Genomic DNA, 22,444 nt, shown 5'->3' with positions numbered 1-22,444 from the left:
ACGTATGTTATGCTTAATGGATTTGAAATTTTTATCTATCTTGTGAAAACAGATTTATTTTGTAACACAATATTACGAAAATCAATCAGAAAAGACATGTAAGCCGTCCTACAAATAATCGTTATATACATGCTTAAAGGCTCTGAAATTTCTCTTTTTTTCCCGACAAAGACTTGTGGATTTAAAAGATTCGACTAGGTATAACCGATTTTTAATTATTACGTTATTATTATATCAATGATATTATATAAGCTTTTTATTCGTTCCCGATTTTCTTAGTATTTTAAATAATATTTGTTCTTGAAACCGGCAATGAATTATTCGATTAATTTCAGCAATAAGTTTCGGCAGTCGCTATAATGAATACATTGGGAGTGGTCATAGACAAGAAAAATGGTTTAATAATTAATAGTAAAACCGACTTTTTATGTCTACTAGTAAGTGTTGAGACCTACCCGTCTCTTCGTCAGGACACTAACTACACCGTTCACCTAGGGTACATTTCGAAGCCGGTAGACATAAAAAGTTGGTAATTACTAATATTTACTAACATTATTTATATATTTATTCATATTTTTCGCTTTTTTTTTATTTGCTAACTATAATTAATAATAAAAATAATTTGACCTCACTGGGGTTTCCCATACCGAAGTCACTTAACAATATACTTTTTTGAAATTACATTTGAGAATAAACAAAGGAAACGAAGTTAAAAAACAGAGGTAATTTACAAACATTCAGACAGTTTTAAAAACAAGGTATTTATTTATATCTTTATTATTTATATTACAAAACACACAATGAAAATAACAAAAAACCTAACATAAGCTATACACTTGTGGAGCAGTTGATTCAATATTGGTATGGACGAATGAGACAATTCATTTTACTTCTACCTAGCTCCACTATCCATTTTTTTATAGCTTTTTTAAACATTTTTTCGTTACTAATTGTTTTAATAGATAGTGGAAGTAAGTTATAGATTTTAATTGAATAATACTCAAAATCCCTTTGTCTGAAAGTGGTATTAATTTAAACGTTTTACCGCAAAGTTAATGCTTTGAACATAAATGAAAATGATTAACATTAATTTGTTGCTTATAATTTTTTAAAGAAGTTGGAAAAATGGGTACCGAAAGGATTATTTGACAGTTATAGACAAACTTTACATAAACGTCAAATAAGGAAATCTAGACTCTTTTTGCAACGTGGAAAAAACATAAATGTTGTTATATATGACGTTATCATTCAACGTTTATTTTATAAATAAGGCGTTTTTTAGAATTTTAAAATGATTTAAACTTCCCGTTGACTGCGAAACTTCGCTTTTAGCGGCCCCCGCGATAACCACCCCGCCTGTACTCTATTTGTGATTTATATGGTATCTGTGGTCCTATGATTTACCGAGCTCACAGATTAGTAGAGATATCTGTACATCTGTAGTCTGTGATTAATAGTACAAGAGCGAGCTATGAAATGTATGAAAACAGTCAAATTGTCAACAAATGAACAAATAGTCAATCTTTGAACAACTAAACATGTCTGCGTCGTCTAAAACGAGTTCAAACCTGATTTTGAATGAAATAACCGGTGAATTATATGATGGTAAGTATTTATAATAATTTTGAAAAAATTAACCGTTTTTATTTTATTTTGTCGAAATGGGTACGCAAGGAATAGAATAGATATTAAGATTTATATTTGGATTTTGTCTAAGGGAAGGGACCATTGCAGAAGACTACTGCGAGACATCGCATAGATTTATATAAGCCCAGGCAAATTAGACTTTGCGAGGGAAAAAAGCCCGGAGTTTTGAAACCCGGCATGATTGTTTGTTGGTATCTACTGCATAATATATTAAAAGTCAGCGAGGGTGCAGGGTTCGCTAAGGGTGGGTGGTTTGAGGTTCCTTTTCACGGGTTTTCACAAATATCTGTCTTAGCAAAGAATTTTGTAAAAATAAATTAAATTAATTTAAATGGTCTATGAAAAAGATTCACATATATTTTTTACAGGAGTAAAATTTTTGGAGATATCATTCCCTTTCCGCACCTAATGGTGCATAGGGCACTACGTAAGATGATCAGTCTTACGCCTCAGGTACCAGTTCAGGGACTATGAAATGTTCTGGTGTAAAAACACCCTTTGAAATAAACATTTCATATCAACCATGTCGGGAATCGAACCCGAGACCTCTCGCATGGTAGGCAAACGCGCTGACCATTACACCACGAGGCCGACAAGAGATACTAGGCAGACGAAATACAAAAATTTCATGAAAAATAAAATATTGTAGATCTTTCTTCCGAGTACATGGCTAAAATACTTTTTACACTATCACCCTTTCTTAAATCTGGATAATTTAAGTTCAAAATTCATCTTCTGCTGGCCAAAATCCTGCTCGAGTTCCTCGTCTTCTGGCGGAGTTCCGTTTGTAAAAGTTTCGTGATGGTAAACTGCCGCAGACTGAAGTGCATTTTATCCCGGCCTTTCGCCATCCACTTCGTTCTTCACAACCAGACGCACATGCAAGATAGTCAGGTGCGGCATAGTCCTTTCTTGATAGGGGCTCCAGCGTTCCATCGTTACCTGGTATCAGTCGCGTGCACAGAGTTTTTAACTAGGGTAGGCAGTAGAAAAAAAAGTAAGTTTTATAGAATACAAGTGATAAATCTTACCAAACAGTTTTCTTCACTCGTCACATTAGTTTGAATCACTATGTTGTTGACTTGTAGTTATTGTTGAAATTACCTAAGCCACATTAAAAATCCAAATGAATGCTAAATTTATCTAATATATTACTTATTTTTTTATATTATTTATAAAATATATTGCTACGAAATCCTTTTTTTTAAATGTATTATTTTCCACTTATATGTTTATAAATTTATATAAACCACTTTAATTTCGACCGGTTTCGAGGTTACTACCTCATTATCAGTAATTAAACTAACTTTTAATTACTCACGTTGATATTTATACTGTAAAATATTGTATGAAAGAGACAGAAAATGAAAGGAAGAGAGAGAAAGAAGATAAAATGAATTATAACGGGAATATTTTTAAAAGAGGACTCGAAGTTAATTTTAATAGATTATTTATTATATGAAGTTTTTTAATTTACTAATTTCTAATCGTTCTAAATTGTCTAAACGAAAACCATTTTTATTGACATGCAAAATTTCTACACCCTTGATTAAAATCATGGTTTTCGGATTTAAGATGATTTGCGAATTCGGAAAAATTATTATTATTGAGACATCTTACATGTTCTTTGATTCTTACTTTAAATTTACGTGAAGTTTTTCCAATATAGAAATTTGGGCAATTTAATTTATAAATTCCCGAATGATTTAATTTATCATCCTTATCTTTTCAATTTGATAATATTTTACCTTTATTATTATTAGTATAAAAAACTGGCCTAATTTTGTTAGGTAAAATTTGAGCGATATTATTAGAAAATGAATTAATGTACAAAATTCTACGCCGATTATCATTATTTTTAGAAATGTTTTGGGAACTATACAAGTATTTTTTCCTATAGTTTATTTTTAGTTTTTTATTCAAAATATTGTCAATTAAATTTGGTTCATAACCATTATTAAAAGTGATTTTGTCCCATCTCTAACGTTTTTGCAAATTGATGTAACCTTATAAAAACGTCGTTATAATTAGGTTTATTTTAGTTTCAAAGCTGATTTTATATATTTATGTTGATTTATGTGTCAAGCATTGCATTGAAAAAATTAATTAACACGCCAGATACTAATGATTTTTCATGTGTCAATATAAATAACTCCTTAGACGTTACTTCAAAGCTGTGTAGTTTTTTCTGACAAATGTCATTCTAATTAAGCTATATTTTAAGGACTATAGTCAGTTAAACTCTTCATAATATTAATCACTGAATATACGTGTAACTTGTCCTTAAAACGGTTAAACACACATTCCCGTCAATATCACAAGTTTCACAAAACACAAAACTACATTTCGATTTTTATTGACAAGTAAGCGCGGACTATATTCTCTAGTGTATAAAACAAATCAATTTGAGGTTATTTGTTTGTCATTTTTTGATCTTTGACTTAAATAATAATCTAAAAAAACGCTAGATGTCAGTAACGTGTTAGTTTTGTCTTATTAAAACCTAAGCCCTTGTAAAGCAGTGCCTTCAAACTTACCCATACACGCGTAATTACAACTGAAAAAAAACCCACACATACACGTTGTGTAGGAGTATACAGATTTGATAATATGAAGAAAATAGGCATCAGCAGTTCGTTCGTGCCTCTGTCGACATTAGCTCTTAGCGGCGCTATGATCGGAACAATACACTCTTAAAACCGAATAACATTGGCGCATTTAATGAAATTCTAGTAGGGTAGGCACTGCTTTTGTGCCTATATGGAACGCACGCCACTATATATATAGCGCCATTTTCGTAATATAATACCTCAAGGGCGCTTTACAAAATGATTATATAAAGAAATCAATTTAATTTCAACTTTTTAAATTTGTAATTTAAGAAAAACAATGTACTTTGTCATCACATGCTAAGGATTTATTCAAATGATTTAAAGAACAAGTGGGTTTTAAGTTTTTCCGAAACATCACTTCACTCTTACAGTTTTGCACCTCCGCTGGGAGAGCATTCCACGCCGTAGGGCCTGCGACCGCAAATGCGCATTCGCCGGATTTCAATTTTAAGTAATACAGTAACCCAACGAGTGTCGGAGACATCTTGTTTTCTAAAAGTAAATAAAATAAAGCAATTTGCTATCTTCGACATTGTTTTACTGACGACCGGACGGCCATTTAATTACTGTACAAAATGCTACTCAACAATTATTTTAAAATACAACTCTTGCTCTTTTAAAATTGTCTTTATTTAAAATATGCGTTTGTACATTCTATGAAATAATATTTAACTTGTTTTTTTTTCTTATTTCAGGAAAAAATTCTAATATAATTAAGTTTTTAAAGAAAATAAACAGGTTCCCAGCGATACTGAAAATTGATGATTTACCAAAAAGAAAACTAATATATATCAAAATATTCAAAGAAACAATTCCAAAATACCCACCACTCACAGACGAACTAGACGAATTAGTGATATCGGAATGTGTCAAAATGTTAATTGGGAAATTTATTTTCAATTCCCCTTCCAAAACTGACACAGTGATTCGTGCTCATGATTTGTCAGTTTTTTTGAGAAGCAATTTAGTTCGCATTTTGCAGCTGAAGGACTTCCTGATCGAGAAAACAAAAGCGAAATTTGAACAATCTTCTTCCGCTCAAGAGGGCACCGGCACCGCTGTACCAGGTGAGAAAGTGGCCCAAGTGACATGTCCGTATAAAAAGCTAAAAACAATTTTCCATACTACAATATTTGACGGCGAAACTTTTTTAAATATAGGGCACGATTTCATGCATAAGGAAATCATACCGAACACTATAAAGATATCCGACATAATGCACTGGCCACACACAGCTCTCACCGTCAAGTTTCCCAACTTCCAAGTGATCCGTAAAAATGTACATTATTCCAAATACAAACTTATCAAGCTTCACCACGATTACAAACCGAACCTGAAGTTTCGATCGCTCAACTTAAAGTTCAATCCCGCCATCAAATCTGTCTCTTTCTCCTCCTATTTTATCCTCCAATACATAACGCAATTGATCACGACTGTGCAGAGCTCGAAATTCATTTCGACCACGAGGAGAACCCAGATGCTGACCGTTCTTTCGGAGCTGCGGGAGGACTTCGGTTTATGCACAGACGGTATAGATACAGCGACGGATTACTACATCCCTCTGTGGGGGTATCCTTACGTCCGGTACCTGGGACAGATGCAGGACTCTGAGTCTGGCCAGTATCCCGTAAACTTCACCGATCAAATAAAAATGGCAGCAGAGCCCGAGCTGAGATTGCAGGAGATCACTTATCCTATAGTTATGTTTCACTTGAAGGAGTTCAACGTGGGTTACAATAGTTCGGAAAATATTAAATACGCTTTTCCACTACAAGAGAACTACATCAAAAGCCACATGTGGTTAACGCTAAGCTGTACACTTTGCGACGTGCATTATCAAGGCCTCTTGGCCACTTATTCAATGGCATACCATCTGTACAATATTCACGGACCGGAACCCGATTGGTTTTGCTATGTCTGCAACACTTCCTTTTCAACTGAGAATTTATCTAATAAAAGATGGAAACATGTTTGTATTCCAAGTCCCGAGTAGAGGACTGTGAATTGAAATTGGAAAATTATAAAAATTTTACGATCATATCTCCTCATATCCCCTGTCGATGTGTTGGCACATCACTGAAATATCCTGTTTATAATGTGGTTATAAAACTATAATGTGGTTATCTGCTGGGGGTGATAGCAATCGGAGGGTAGGGTTGCCATATCTTTACAATGGAATCATTTTTACCATTGCAAATTTGACCATTCTAGTAAAGATATTTGACACAATCGACTGAACCGACTCCTGGAAAATCTTCATCCGTCATTACACCGCCAAAGAATTACTCAGATTCCAAAAAAGAAAGGATACACCCACAGCAATGACATCAGTAAAATGAAGGAAATACGGTGTCCACATTTATACTTAACTTCAAAATAATTTTTGATACAGTCCAAACTGATATCCACCCTAACAAATTAAAACGTGCAAGAGTTAAAAGATTAGCCCTCAAAATCTTCAAAAGCTATCTGGAAGGATGAAAACTGTGTACGAAAATTGGATAACACGGGGGGTGCAAAGAGGAGATCGAATGCCGCATTGACATTTGGGATATACGAGACGGAATGGATAAGAAGATGAAGAATAAGGGCTAGATGTTCTTGTATATGATGTTCTTTATATATGATGTTCTTTGTATAAGTGTGAGTATGCAAAAGGGAAGTGGATCGCTCGAGCATAATGACACGCTATTGTCGTGGTCTGGCTTTCCGGAATTAGGAAGAGCGAGTCAGGGTGTTGTGGCGATGCAATGGAAGCACCAGACTGGACGTGGATCACCTTTGAGATCAGAATAACTTACATTATGTTGATTATCGGGTATGCTCCGGTCAACTCGGCAGCTAAGGATGTGAAACGTGAGTTCTGGAAGAACGCAAGGAAAATACACCGCTGGTTAAAAAAACTATGAGCCTACCTGCGACTGCAACCCTTTTTCCGATAAATCTTTTATTTTTATTTCTTTATTTTTTCTCCATTTTATATCATACGAGCTGAACCCGGAAGTACTCTGCTACAACTAGATTTGAGTATATACTCATTTATATATTAAATAAACACAATCGAATGTTTGATATCAGATATTAAGAGCTATAAAAATGTTCATGCCAAAGCACATCAAAAATTTATAAATTTTACTTCATAATGCTTTTACGTAACCATAGAAACAGGTTCGGTTTTCTTAAATAAAACCATTGACCTATTAATACACAGAATGCGTCTTGAGCCCTCTAAAATTATGACACTTAACTCATGCCTAAATGATCAGTCTTTTAGTCTTTCTTTAACTGCCTGCCGGGTTTTGACGTGAGATTGACAATTAATTTGAACTTAAATGCCTGATTGTGACTTGAAAGCGCGTAAAAACCGTTCGGATAAACATAAAAAAGATGAAGTAACTTTTCATTTGGAAGAAGTTACCTAGGTACTTGTTTATGATTGAATTCCGCAACTTAAAATAATAAATATTCAAATTTAGAATTATTTTTATAAATGTCAAACTCTGCTCTTTTTGCGTGTTTATCAATATTTTTTCATTATTACCAAGAATCTAGTAAAAATAAATGTGTAGAAATTAAAAGGAATTTAAAGAAATAATCCGATTGGGATCCACAAAAAACTAATGTTTGTAAACATGCAAATATAATATTTTTTTAGTAAATACATTCTCGCCAAATGCAGCCATGTGGGTCGATGACTAAAATATTTAGGCTCTTGACTTTTTTTCTACTTAACAAATTGAAGATTTTAAGATTTCCCTAAAAACAGCATGTTAATCGGTCCAGTAGTTATTTTAAATATCAAGGACACACATACGAACATTGCCTTATATATATATATAGATTATTTGGCACCATTGTTGCAAGAAAATGTTTAAAATTGTGAAATTTGTCGGCGAATGGGATACTCCGAAGGTGCTGTAAGAAATTTATTAACAAAATATGAAGAAACTGGATCTCTAAAGAGGCGCCTGACATCCGGCCTGGATGACTGTTCGATAAAAAAAATGTTTTACGCAATTGGATTTTAACAGCACCTGAAATACCGAGGCGCAGTCTACCAGCACGTCAACATTTTCAGTGAAGACCGTGTCCAGGAGTATATCGGAGTGCAGATTCCAAGCACGGAGTCCCGCAAAGAAACCCCTTACTCACGGACAAAATGAAGGAGGCTCGAGTAGATTGGACGAAAGAGCACTGCAGTCAAACTTTAGAGGTTTGGAAAAGTGTTGTATTTTCCGATGAATCCAAATTCAAACTTTTCTTTTCGGACGGGAGAAGGATAGTTCTGTGTAAGCCTGGGGAAAGATGTAATCCTATGTGCGTTACTCGAACTGTGAAACATTCACCCTACATCATGATATGGGCATGAACGACAGAGTACGGTTTGGAACCGCTTAATTTCGTACGGGGTACGATGAACTCGAGCCAGTATAAAAGTCTTCAAAAATATTTCATTCCAACTATCGAGGACATTACACAGTGTACTGCTGACCCAATTTTTCAAGACGATTCTGCCCAAGAGCCCGCACTGTGAGTACAAATCCTTTTTTCTTCATTGCATTCTGTAACTTCAACAATGTTTAAGTATGTCCAAAAGCTTGCAGACTCGCTGGATTTCCTCCCTAGGGAGTTGTTCATGTTTAAATTTACTGCAACAAAGTGGGAAAATATTTTTGAGAAGGAAACATTGAAGTCTAGGCATTTACAGGGCTTATGACCTGTCATTGGCTGGTTTAAGTGGCCACTTTACACGAATCTCACCCACGTAATAAAGGTTTCAGCTCCTTTACTTCACAAAAGTCTGGAAGAGTTGAGGAAATGTGGATGGCAGAATGGTAAACTTAAACGGCCACTTAAACCAGCCAATGACAGGTCATAAGCCCTGTAAATGCCTAGACTTCCATGTTCCCTTCTCAAAAATGTTTTCCCTCTCTCTTGCAGTAAATTTTAATTCTGTAACTTCTTGATAAATAATTTTTGGTTTTTTTTTTTTACAGATCACCTAATTTAATGATAAAAACGAAATAAAATCTAAAAATGACTGGAAACCGACTTCAAAAATTTGATGGAAAATTTATAGGCAATAGGGAAATATCACTTTTTTTTACATTTTTAAAGTAATAAAGCTCTATGAATTACTGTCTAGTAATAAAAAAATTGTTTGCTAATTATAAGTAGCATAAAAAATCATGTTTTATTCCCGCAAAAACGGTATTCCATTGGCCACGCCCCTAATACGTCACGATTCATGTTTATTTGGTCCCGGCCATTCAAATTTGTTTAGAACATTGTCACGAATCTTGACGTCAGCCTCCGAGCGGGCTGGGTGTGAAATATAGTTCCTCTCTGCAACTTTAGTTTAAAATACACAAATATGTGTTAAATTGTTATAAACATTGAGTTAAGTCGCTAAGGTGTGGACATGCTATAAACAAAGAGTGAGATAATTAATTTAAAGCATTGTTTTATAAACGTTATTATATTCAACGCTTTGCTCTAACCTAACCAAACCAAAATATGTTCAAACGCCAAAAACTCTCGTGATTTTATAACTGTGCTTTTGTTAAAACTGTATAAAAAAGTGTTTATTTTTGAAGATCAAGTGCCGAAATGTAACTATTTATTATAAAACAATTTCTGTATGATATAGTGCTACCTATCTATGTTCATTTAAAAATACAAATGATACCTTTTTTCCTGTATCACGTAAAATGACTCGAATATCAAAAGTAATACCCAATTTTATCTGACATCCTAATCAAAGTAAAATAATAATAATCAGAAATTTTAGGCAGGAAACATGCGTTTAATCATAACAAACTAAATTAAAAAGAAGCGGATATATTCCTTGGTACCTACACTCTACACTACGCACACAGATGCGTTTCTACTATCATCCCCCAGGGAACAGCCAAATGTGAACCAAGTGTTTTTACAGTTATTTACTAGGAAAAAGACAATAGATCCTGTTTACCACACACCAAAATAAAACAGGGACAAGTTTGAGAATATCGTCTATTGTCTTGTTAACCTTAATAATAAGTTAAGGAATGGTATCTTTGTTTAGTTTTTTATATTTTACTTTTTGTGTTGTTACATGTTCGCTTAATTGCCATACTTACTAGTTCTTTGCTCAATGTATTATTATTGCGTTTCTTAAAATTATTTTTATTATTAAATTTTTAAAATCATTCTTATGTTGTTGAAATTCCATTTGTCGATGCGTTTTGAAGCTGCAAGACTTTTTGTGATGTTAGCTATCATATTATGTAAATGCTATCAAATATCTAAATTTAGTTAATGGGGTCTAGAATTTCAACCGTCCATGCACTCGCTCAGTAGCTGCGAGACTTGTTGTTATCTAAATTCCAATTTTATAAATTTGCTTTTTATTTCGTTTTTAAAATATCACTTAAACTCTAAACTTCATTGTCAAATAAAAAAATTGAAAATAAAAATGTAAATAGGGGCTAGATTTCTTATTGTCCGTGCGCTCTGTAGCTGCAAGACGTTCTGTTATCTAGCTCATATATATCATAATTGGAGACGAGGAACTAGAATCCCAACCGTCCATGCGCTCTGTAGCAGCAAGACGTGTTGGGATATTTATTTATTGTACAGCGCCCTTGTGATTTGCCCGAGGTGATTTTCACAAAAATGGCGCTATATAAATTATCCAAACATTATTATTATTACCGAGGCCATGTTGCGTTTTTCTAGCAACGTATTTTTATTAAATTTCTTCATGTTTTACATTTTTTTTTTTTTTTTTAATAGAATTAAACGTAATTGTTTATAAATTACCTTAAATCAAAACTATTACTCAATGGGAAAAAGGAAAAAAGAGGAAAGGAGGAGAGATAAAGGAAGAGAAAGGAGATGTTTCTTCAGACATGATTTAAACAGAGATACTGTAGTAACATCTTTGATGGTGGATGGGAGATGATTCCACAGTCGAGCCGCATGGACACTATATGAGTTAGAGAAGAAAGAGGAATTGTGGATGGGTATTAAATGAGTGCCTTGAGAATTAGAACGAAGGGGTTAACCATGAACTGATAAGTGTTGAAATTTTTTACGCAGGTATATAGGAGCGTTAGGACTATGAAGTACATTAAACAGAAGTGAGAGGGAGTGAAAGTCTCTCCGCTGTCTAATTTTGAGCCATTTCAATTGCCTACGATAATCTGAAATGTGGTCATATTTTCTAAGACCAAAAATGTTAATCGAGGTATAATTGACTAATTTTCATTTTATTTTTTAAATTTATTTATTTATTTGGAAAATAGAAAATTTATAAACAATTCATTTTATAATATAATGTAGGAGTCCAATTAAAGTTTTTCACGACTATATTATACTTTTTGTAGATATACTAATGAACAGATTAAAAATATGTGAGTATATAAAAATATTTTTCAAATATACGAGAGAGTTAAATGAAATAATAATGATTTCATTCCCGAAGCGTTAGGGGGGATGAAAAGGATAAGAAAGGATAAAATAGAAAAAAGGAGGGATTCTATTGGGGAGAGTACCCTTAAAATGCCTATAAAGAATCTTATCCTACCTATTTTATTTTTACAGTGTTCTCTAAATATTATTAAATCTAAACATATGGAGCTAATAAGTTGAGTATTTTTGTTATGTTCTTGTTGTAAAGATGGAATATGTGGAGTGAGATGGATACGATCTTTAAAACTAGATAGGAGTGGACTAAGGATAAATTTTAAAGTTTATATTTGAAGCATTAACTTTGTGGTTATTCATTATAATAAAATAAATAAAACAACTTTGTAACCACTATTTATTATTTTTTCACCGACCGGTTTCAAAGCAAACAAGCTTCTTCGGTTAATGTTTACGTAACTAATGAATTAATTCCTATTTTATTTTTATCATGTTCACTCAATATTACACGTGGACCCAATAAATCAAGTCTATCAAATTACCACCCTCGTAAGGAAAAAAAATCCTGTGTAAATATCTAGTTTTAAATGGTGTAAAGCTGTAAATATGTTTTATAATTATATGCATATATTATATTAAATACTAACTTGTACATATTATATTACTAACACATGTGTATATACGTAAAAACAAAAATACTCTACTGGCCAGAACATCCGAGTTGAGATGTGAAAAAGCCATGAAAAAACGAAGAAGAAGAAGAAGCGTTTGTGTATGTTTTGTGAAACGCACTCCAAATTTATTATTTTCTATGATGAAAAATCTTCATCTTTGATCTTGTCATGTCATTTGTCTGTGCATTCAAATTTGCTGTCAAATACAAATACTGTCATCTCAAATTGTGATATGTTTGTGCGTTTTGCGATTGTGTGTATTTCTGTGTGTTTATGTTGATTGGTATTAATATTTGACTGACTGTTAATTGTCAAATCAAAATATAATATAATAAACCACAATTAACACAGTCTCACTTGGCTTCATTGTCACTTAGTAAAGATAATTACTAATTTTCACCTTGGACAAAAATTTGCCGATGCGGCGTTAAAATATATCGTATTTCATTTTCTTAAGTTAAAATGGAAGAAAATTCCAGTAATTCGTCAAGCAATAATAGCTCTAATGCATCAGGTAAATATTATTTCCCTTTTAATGGATAGTTTCAAAAATATTACCCCTTATTCTTTTAAAATCATATTCAGAAAAATTATATATGCTTCTGACTCTTGTCACTGCGACCTTTGTAGACCTATAGTGACGGGTCCCTATAAATTAGTTCTCGCCTTCCGAGATCTTTAAAGAGCCTGGTTTCCGAGTAAAGATATACTTGTTTGTAGATACAATTTCATATCTAAATAATGTATTTACTATCAAGATATATTGTTGTAATAAGTAATAAAAGTACATATATTTATTTGTGTTCTATTAAAAATACTGTTTTATGCCACTCTAATGTTTTTTATTACAAAAAATGTCGATTTGTTCCTTACCTACTGTCAAGGAATTGGAATAGTTGCTTACTTTTTGCGTAAAAACTTTGCTAAAAATCGTTTAATGTTTGTAATCAATGTATTTTTAAATCCAGAAAATAGCAACGCGTTCTGCTTGCATTTGACAGAAAGAGCTTATAGCCCAGGAATATTACACTAAAAATAGCCATAAACACAAAATGTTTCATCAAATATATTGAATCAGCTCAACATCGATTTTTAAGAAAGATAGACTGGAGGTTGGGCCTATCCAGAGACCAATATTAGTTTAATGAGTTTGAAACTACCTTAAATATATCTTCTCTTCAAGACCGTCGAAATAAATGCAACCTTCTAGTCCTATTTAAAATTCTCAACTCTCTCTGATGCGCCTAACTACTGAACTCAATAAAATAAAATATCCCAACTAAAAACCTCAGACAAAACTTACTCTTTCATACCGATAACCATAGAACTAACTATGGTTTTTATTCCCCTATGCCTAGAATTCTTAGGTCTGCCAACAAACATACCAGTCTTGATTTCTTTGATAACAAGTTGTCTTCTTTCAAACGATCACTGAATCAAATTCAATTATGAACACCTCTCTCCCGCTTCCACTCCCACCAAGTTTACTAAATACCATTGTGTCTTTCTATTTTCCCTTATAATAATTTCCTATGTATAAATATGTCCTTAAAAATGTCCATTGAGCGTATATATAAATAAATAAATTAATTAATAACAGCTTGCCCACCACATACCGCACACCGCATCTGAGGACATAAGTCTCCTTGGCGGTGCCCACATACTTGGAAAATTTGCTCATTGTCAAACGAGAAAATCTGCCCGGAGGAGCTCTCTGAAATCTGGTAGCCTTAGCATCTTTGTGCTGAAAGAAGGTAATCCAGAAGTACATAATATGTACTTCATTGGATTGAGAAAAGAGGGAAGTGAATTCTTCACTGGCTGGGATTAAATTGATTGGACATGATCAATTCGCCGAAATGATTACAAATCTTTTTAAAAGTCTTGAAATTCTTTTTGTAAGCCACCAGATCTGTATATCCGACAGGACCTATAACAGGGCCACGGATAGTAGCAAGTAGCTCCATTCGGTAATCATAGCGAAAGGGAAAGGGACAAGACCACAGGATGTGTTCAGAAGATTGGTTAGGATATCCGCAGCAGCACGAAGAGAAGTCAACAATATTAAAAACAAATATTTTTTTATTAAATTTACCATGACCTGATAAAAACTGCATAGTCCAGTGATCGGGGATAACCCAAGAAGATTCTAAGCGCTTACGGATCGAATTAATTAATAACAAATTATTATGAAAATAAAACTTTGTTATTAGTGTTACACAGTTTTATTCTTTTACAAGAACACTACTGTAGTTTCAAGAGAGCACTCCTCCCATCGACGGATGATATAAAACCAATATAGTAAACACAGAATATTGTTCACAATGTCATAGTGTTACGAAGTGAATGTCGATTCAATTAAAAAAAATTAATAACAAGCTGATTTTTTGTACATGTGTTCAAGATGTGGTACTTAATCATAACCCAACGCTCCCCACGCCTCCCCGGCTTGCGTCTTGAGATATTTCATTATAATGGTGGGATATTACATACTTTTAAGTAGCTAGAAGAATTTAGAGCATGGTGTTTTAATCACAAGATTACGGTTATGTCTAATAACCAAAAAACTTGGGTTGAAAGATCGGGTTGTTTCGCTACCGACGCGTTATTAAAAGACGATTTCAGCTCACTGCGACGGCGGCGCTACGCAAATTCTGTAAACGTTACAACATTTGCTGAATAAGTTACGTGCCTTGGATAAAATAAATGCGGGATTGAGTTGACAGATAAACAGCTTCAGAAATAGCTGTAAACAGTCGTGGCCAAAGCCAAGCTTCATCTGCGTCTGATGAAAAGGTCTAGTGCTAGTGGTCTAGTCTAGGTTATGTTGAAGTAACATATATTCTTGGCACATAAATATACTTTATATTTGTATAATAACGATTCTTAATTTCTTACATTTGATTAGCTAGGCATTTATAATTAAGTAGTTTTAGTTTTTCTTTTTTATGTTATTGTTTTATTAGTATATGACTACTTACGCTCTAAAGATAAAAAATCTCCATCTTAGAACAGGCTGTGCCATGTTAGATTGAGACTATCATAAACAGAGAACACTCCGTTTTCATTTTACATTAATTGGTTTTATATAGATTCCCTGTTATTAAGTATGTATATTATTTTTTTGCAATAAATTTATAAATAAAAATAAAAGTGCAGAAGTGATTCAGTGTTAAAAATCCACAAATGTCAACTGCCGATAACAAGAGCTCTTTCATCCAAAGTATAATAGTCGATTTAAAATCAGAAAATCTCTTTAAAGAAAAATGCAAAAATCTTATTTTAATAATGCCTCGATAGCGAAACAACCCCGATGTTTTTTTGTTTATAAATAAAACGTAATCTTATGATTAAAACATCATGCTCTAAATTCTTCCAGCTAATTCCTAACTCAATGACTAATTATATGAAAAATAGCACTCTTCGAAGAATACAGATTACCTATAATGTCAGTTTTAGTAACATCAACATATTGCACTGTAAATACCATATTTTTATCAGATCTGTTCAATGCATTTTAAATTTATCTCCTGCTTAACTTTTAATTTTATCTTTTAATTTTAGCTTTTTAATTTCAACTCTTAATTTTTATCAACAACATTTTGAGTTTGTCAAAATTTTTGTAGACAAGGACTGGATTCAACTCCCTGGGGATAGGCTGGTCATAAGCCCTGTAGACGCCTAAACTTATTTATCACCTTCTCTTAAATGTTCTTCATCTCTGTTGTAAAATGTTAATGTTAACAGCTCCCCAGGGAGTTGAATCCAGTCCTTGTCTACAAAAATTTGGACAAACTCAAAATATTGTTGATAAATCCACCTGGTCCATGAATAAGTATAGAAATTGAAAAAATAATAATTTCAGGCGTTGCCTAGTATCTAGGTGAAATAATTCAATTAGATGAATCTCACCCGCATAAATAAAGGTTTCAGCTCTTTAACTTCACAAACGTCAACAGATGAAAGAATTGAAGGGGTATAGATGTTCAAATATGGGCAGAATGGTGAATGTTACACAGTGTGTAAAGTGGCCACTTAAACCAGCCAATGACAGGTCATAAGCTCTGAAGATGCCTAGACTTATATATCACCTTCTCTTAAATGTTCTTCGTCTCTGTTGTAATATGTTAATCTTAATTTTTACTTATTCATATGTACATCTACTACCTGCATCTAAATCATTATTGTTGGTTGTGAGAGAGAGGGGAAGGAAAGTAGAGTTGGAGCCATACAATGTCTTATCCCTTTTATGTACTTTTTATTTAATATTTACATTTTTATATATATTTTCCATTTTAGAATTTTGTTTATTTTTTCTCCTTTCCTCCTGCATTCATAATAAATTCATGTGAAATCTGTAATTGGTCTTACTTTTTTTAATTGTTCTTTTGTAACTTGTATTTATATAAAGGCTGTATGATTTCCCTTATAAATAAAAGCAGCTGCTTGCGTTTAAAAGTTATTACGGTTTTAAGTATGTTATATACCACCGGTCCCCCTGAAGTAATGATAAATTACCACATCTAGAACGCATGTACAAAAAATCAGCTGGTTATGAAACATTTTATGTTTAAAACCTAAAATTCCTGGGCTATTAGATAAAAAGCTTTTTCATAGACAATTAACAGAAAAATGTAGATAATTGAAAATGCTTACCGGCGACTGTACGTTAACAAAAATGGTTTAAAAAACACAAAACCATCAGTTATCGTAATGAACGGTTAACAATTCGTAACACTTACGAAAGTTTGATAGATGCTTATAAAACCGACCCTAAATAATACGTTATGTTTTGTGCCCATATAAGGAAACTCTCGCACTTTTATCTAAAACACACGTTTGTACATTCTATTAAAAAATATTTAACTTTTGTTTTTTTTTTCTTATTTCAGGCAAAAATTTTAATTTAATTAAGTTTTTAACGAGAATCGACAAATTCCCACCGATATTAAAAATTGAGGATTTACCCAAAAGCAAAACAATCTATATCGAAATATTCAAAGAAATAATTCCGGAATATCCCCCTCTTCAAGAAGTAGATGAATTAGTGATGTCAGAATGTGTCAAAATGTTGATTTGGAAATTTGTTCTCAATTTCCCTTCTAAAACTGTCAAATTGAGTTGTGTTCATGATTTGACAGTTTTTTTGAGAAGTGATTTAGTTCGCATTTTGCAGCTAAAAGACTTCCTGATCGAAAACTCAAAACAGAAATTTGAAAAATCCGCCCGTAAGGATACCGGCACCGCTGTCGTCGGAGACAAGTACATAGCCCATGTGGCATGTCCGTATAAAAAGCTAAGAACAATTTTCCTTACTAAAATAATTAGCGACGAAACGTTTTTGAACATGGGGCGCGATTTCGCCTTTAACGAAATCCAACCGAATTCTGTAAGTATATCTGACATAATGCACTGGCCACACACAGCTCTCACCGTCAGTTTTCCCAATTTCCAAGTGCTCCGTAAAAACGTGCATTATTCCAAATACAAACTTGTCAAGCTTTGTAACAATTACAAACCGAACTTGGAATCTCGATCGCTAAACTTAAAATTTAAGCCCGCCTTCAAATCAGAGTCTTTCTCCTCCGTTTTCATCCTCCAGTACATTACGCAATTGATCGATACTGTGACGAAGTCCGAACTCATTACGACAAAGAAGAAAACCCAGATGCTAACTATTCTTTCGGAGCTGCGGGAGGACTTCAGTTTATGCACAGACGGCATAGATACAGAGACGGACTACTTCATCCCTCTGTGGGGGTATCCTTATGTCCGGTACCTGGGACAGATGCAGGACTTTGAGTCCGGCCAGTATCCTGTACACTTCGCCAACCAGCTACAAATGGCAACAGTGCCTGAGCTGAGATTACAGGAGGTCACTTATCCTATAGTTACGTTCAACTTGAAGAAGTTCAACGTGTGTTACAATAATTCAGAAAATGCTGAATACGTTTTTCCACTACAAGAGAACTACATCAAAGGTCATGTATGGTTAACGCTAAGCTGTACACTTTGCAACGTGCATTATGAAGGCGTCTTGGCCACTTATTCAATGGCATACCATCTGTACAATATTCATGGACCAGAACCCGATTGGTTTTGCTATGTCTGCAAAACTTCCTTTTCATGTGAGAATTTATCAAATAATAGATGGAAACATAATTGCATTCCAAGTATGGAGTAGAGGACTGTGAACTGTAATCGAAAAATTACAAAACTTTTACGATTATACCCTTAATCTACTTGTATCCTCTAAGTCGATATGTTAGCGCATCACTGAAATATCCTGTTTATAATGTGGTTATAAAACTATTGTTATTTGATTATAGTTTATCAAGTTCTGCTGGGGGCCATATCTTTACAATTAAATAATCTTTACTACTGCAAACTCGCCCATCCTAATTAAGATATTTACATAATCGACTGAATCAACATCTGGAAAACATTAATTACATTACCAAAGAATAACACGGATTGCAAAGAAGAAAGGGTACACCCACAGCGATGACAACAGCGAGATGAAAGAAATGCGCTTATACTTGACTTTAAAAAGATGTTTGACGCAGTCCACATTAATAAATAACGTGCGAGAGTTAAAAGATTAGCCCTCAAAATCTTCAAAAACTATCTGGAAGGGTGAAAACAGTATAAAAAAATTGGATAACATAAAACTGATATAACAACAATGGAATTCGGGGTACTGGGTATTTTTGAACCACTAGTTTATATGATATACATAAATGTCGTTATACACAATGACATACATACTAGGAAAGAAGACAATTTACAAGGATGACTGAGGACTCTTATACAAAAACAAAATCAACACTAAATTGCTAAAACCAACAACAAAGGCGTACATGCCAAACAAAAAGTACTTAACAGTAAATGACATAAAATGCAATATTATACACTTGGAAACCCAAAAAATTAACGCCTCGATTGTGTCATATTGTAAACTCGAGATAAGATCTGGACTTTTTTGGTAAAAGTCTTTCGAGATTAAAACATTAGCTATGTTTTTATATTTATTTATCATGCATAATATCATATCATACATTTATACAAAGCTGCTTTGACTGTTTAACTGGCGTTATTTACCCCATTCTAAGACAGTCAACTATGAAAACAGCTATCAATACTTAGAAAAAAGTTGCCATTTGGCAATAGGCTGCCAATGTACAATTTATATTATGTACAAAAAGTTTAATAAATTCTACATTTTACATTTATTTCTGTAGGTTTTATATTCTTATTGTCTAATAAGGTCATTTAGATAATTTTTAATCTAATAATATGTGATCTAAGGAGTTAATTTAAGTATCTTATGTGGAACGGATTTTAGAGCGGTACGCTTACTTCTGTAGTAATAGACTAGGTCTTGTCTCGAGGTATACCTCATCCCGTTTCTCGCGTGTTGTATTACCTTATCTCTATGGAACTGTGTTATTAAGTAACTAGTGTTATTTTATACAGATAAGTGATAAAACAATGACTTTTAATAATGTCTACTATATTCATCAAATGTTTCTGTTTTTTTTTATTAAATATACATCTTTTAAAATATAATAATCATCTCAATAATATTGTATCAAACTGATTTTAAGTGATAAGCAGATTGGTGACACTAGATTCTGATTTGAATTTTGAAGAAAGTTAGAATGAATTCTTTCATGTAGAAGACGATATTTAAAATATTTTGTAATGATAATTTTACTATTAATATTACATATGTAGGAAATAAAAATTATAAGGATAAGTATTTTTAGTATAACAATCAAAATAAAATAAAAGACGAGTTCCTTTATGGTTTTATTCCTCACACATCTTGAAATTTGAACTGTGGTTAAAAAAAAATGGATATAATATTGGATGAATATTATAAATAAGCGCATTGAAGATATAATTTAAGAATGTAAACACTAATAATTGTGCCTAAAGGTGTCAGCGCCGTGTTCCATCAACTCAACCATTTATTCATTTTTATTGGTAAAATAAACCAAAGTAGGGAAGAAAATGCCGAACACTCCTCTAGTGGAACGGAAGGCCTGTTGACTACTGCCAACAGGCCGGCTTCTCCTGAAGAGTTTTGAGTGGTTTCCTCTCCACATAAGCAAATGCTGAGAAGTTCCTGATTGGCCCACATTAGTATATCCCTCCTGATCCCAACAGTTTAGATAAATTTAAAGAAATTTAATTGCAGAAAAATCCACTTTTGAAATATAAACCTTGTATATTGTAAGCAAGGTAAATAATAAAGCAACTCCTATATAAAAAAAAACTCAACCATAAACACGAGTAAGTACTTATAGCATAAGATTTATTATTATTAATTTTTAAGCGAGCAGCTTAAGGCTATAGTCGGGTAAAACGAACGCAAAATTAGGAAATCACACAATTTTGCCATTTTAAAACGAATGTTTTTTTTTAATATAAACATAAATTAGATAAAAACAATCTTTTTAAAGGTATTTCTGTTAAATAATATCCTTAAAAGTTTTATTTAACTAAAATATAATTACTTTTAGACCGGCAGATTACGCCATTTCAAATTTAGACTAAACTTAGGTATCTGGGATCTCAATAAAGACTAAGTATTGAACAAAAATTTGATGTAATAATTTGAAGATAATACATTTAACTATGTAACAAATATAATGGAAGATATTTATAAGGTTAGGTCTCGTGTCTAAATTCTAAGAACAATTTAACATGTTTATTTAATACATATACTATATATCATCACCGTCATTCCCTTTCCGTAGGGCACTGCATTGGTACACCAATCGCAGCATATCTTGATCATTTTTTGTTACATGTATATAAGATGAACAGTCTTGCGCTTCAGGTACCAGTCCAGGGACTATGAAATATTCTGGTGTGAAAACACCCTTTTAAATAAATATTTCATATCAACCATGTCGGGAAGAGAACCAGAGACCTCTTGCTCGGCAGGCGAACGCGCTGACCATTATACCACGAGGCCGACAAAAACTAAAAATATTCTAAATAAATTATAAATTTATTTTATAAATACAGTTTAAATTAGTTTGCAAAATAAATAATAATCTCTTCAACAACAACAAACAGAGAGGATAGAACGCCGTATCACTCTATCTTGGCATACAGACCTTGCTTCCTCTACATTCATACATGTTCACATGCACGCACGCTGATTATTCCTACTTTTGACATGTCCATCTTTAAATATTTGATGGACTTGATTGTGACATGTCTTTCTCGTTTTCTGCATCCATCAACATTCGCATCGTAGATCCTTTTAGCCGTTCTTTCGCTGTCCATTCACTCTACATGTCCAAACCAACGCAGCACCCCTTTCTTGAATCTGTCGATAACGCATGTCTCAGCCTCACACAGTTCACGGATTTTGACATTTGTGCACCTATCATACATCGTTTTACCACACATTCACCTGAGGGATTGCATTTCGACAGCATTAAACCTACTTTCATCAACATTTTTCCAATACCATACTTTGCTCCCATACATTAGAGTTGGCACTAGAACTCCATTGTGAACTGCTAGTTTAGCCTCCTGCAATAAACATTTGTTTGCCAAAGTAGATTTCAGTGCAACGTTCATCCTGTTCCCGGCACTCACCCTCCTTTCCATTCCTAGTAAACATACCTCCCAGATACACAAATTCTTCTACCTGATTTAGAATATCTCCGTTCACACTGATCTCACATTAAGTTATATTTTCATCCCTTTCAAAAACCATCTTGATATAAATGTTTTTTTATAATAAATACTAACTCACCAGTTCTGTTTATTTTATTTATTTATCAACGGACACAATCCAATGTATTATACATTTATTTAACATGAAATATAACAAGATAGAAAAATAAATAGCACACATTACATCCATAAGGCAAATAAACGCACAGCGGTGAAGTGAACCAACTGACAAAATATTCCTTTTTTTTTACACAACCATTTTGATATTTTTAATTAACACGGATTTCTTGCATTGGGTGTTAACATAATTTGTCTGTTTTTTTCTAACTGAAAAATTAGAGCTAAAAGTAAAACAAAATGATGAGGTTACAAGTCATTCGAAAGAAAATTTTCTGTCAA

The 22,444-nt window shown here is 33.1% G+C and overlaps 2 long non-coding RNA genes across 2 annotated transcripts; both read left to right on the top strand.

Moving 5' to 3' along the window:
* The first annotated feature begins 1,434 nt into the window (after nucleotides 1-1,434).
* LOC148273057 (uncharacterized) lies at nucleotides 1,435-9,289 on the top strand. Its single transcript, XR_015824700.1, has 3 exons — nucleotides 1,435-1,605; nucleotides 4,955-8,789; nucleotides 9,257-9,289. It is a non-coding gene; the product is annotated as an uncharacterized LOC148273057 (long non-coding RNA).
* A 3,050-nt stretch (nucleotides 9,290-12,339) lies between these two features.
* LOC148273056 (uncharacterized) lies at nucleotides 12,340-19,165 on the top strand. The gene is made up of 2 exons (XR_015824697.1): nucleotides 12,340-12,857; nucleotides 17,236-19,165. It is a non-coding gene; the product is annotated as an uncharacterized LOC148273056 (long non-coding RNA).
* Nucleotides 19,166-22,444: the final 3,279 nt, after the last annotated feature.

This window comes from Micrasema longulum, unplaced genomic scaffold (assembly GCF_059751315.1).
Source record: "Micrasema longulum isolate JH-2025_06_02 unplaced genomic scaffold, ASM5975131v1 h1tg002094l, whole genome shotgun sequence".
NCBI lineage: Eukaryota > Metazoa > Arthropoda > Insecta > Trichoptera > Brachycentridae > Micrasema > Micrasema longulum.
Note: the sequence above shows the minus strand (reverse complement) of the source record. Positions and strands in the feature narration are given on the sequence as shown.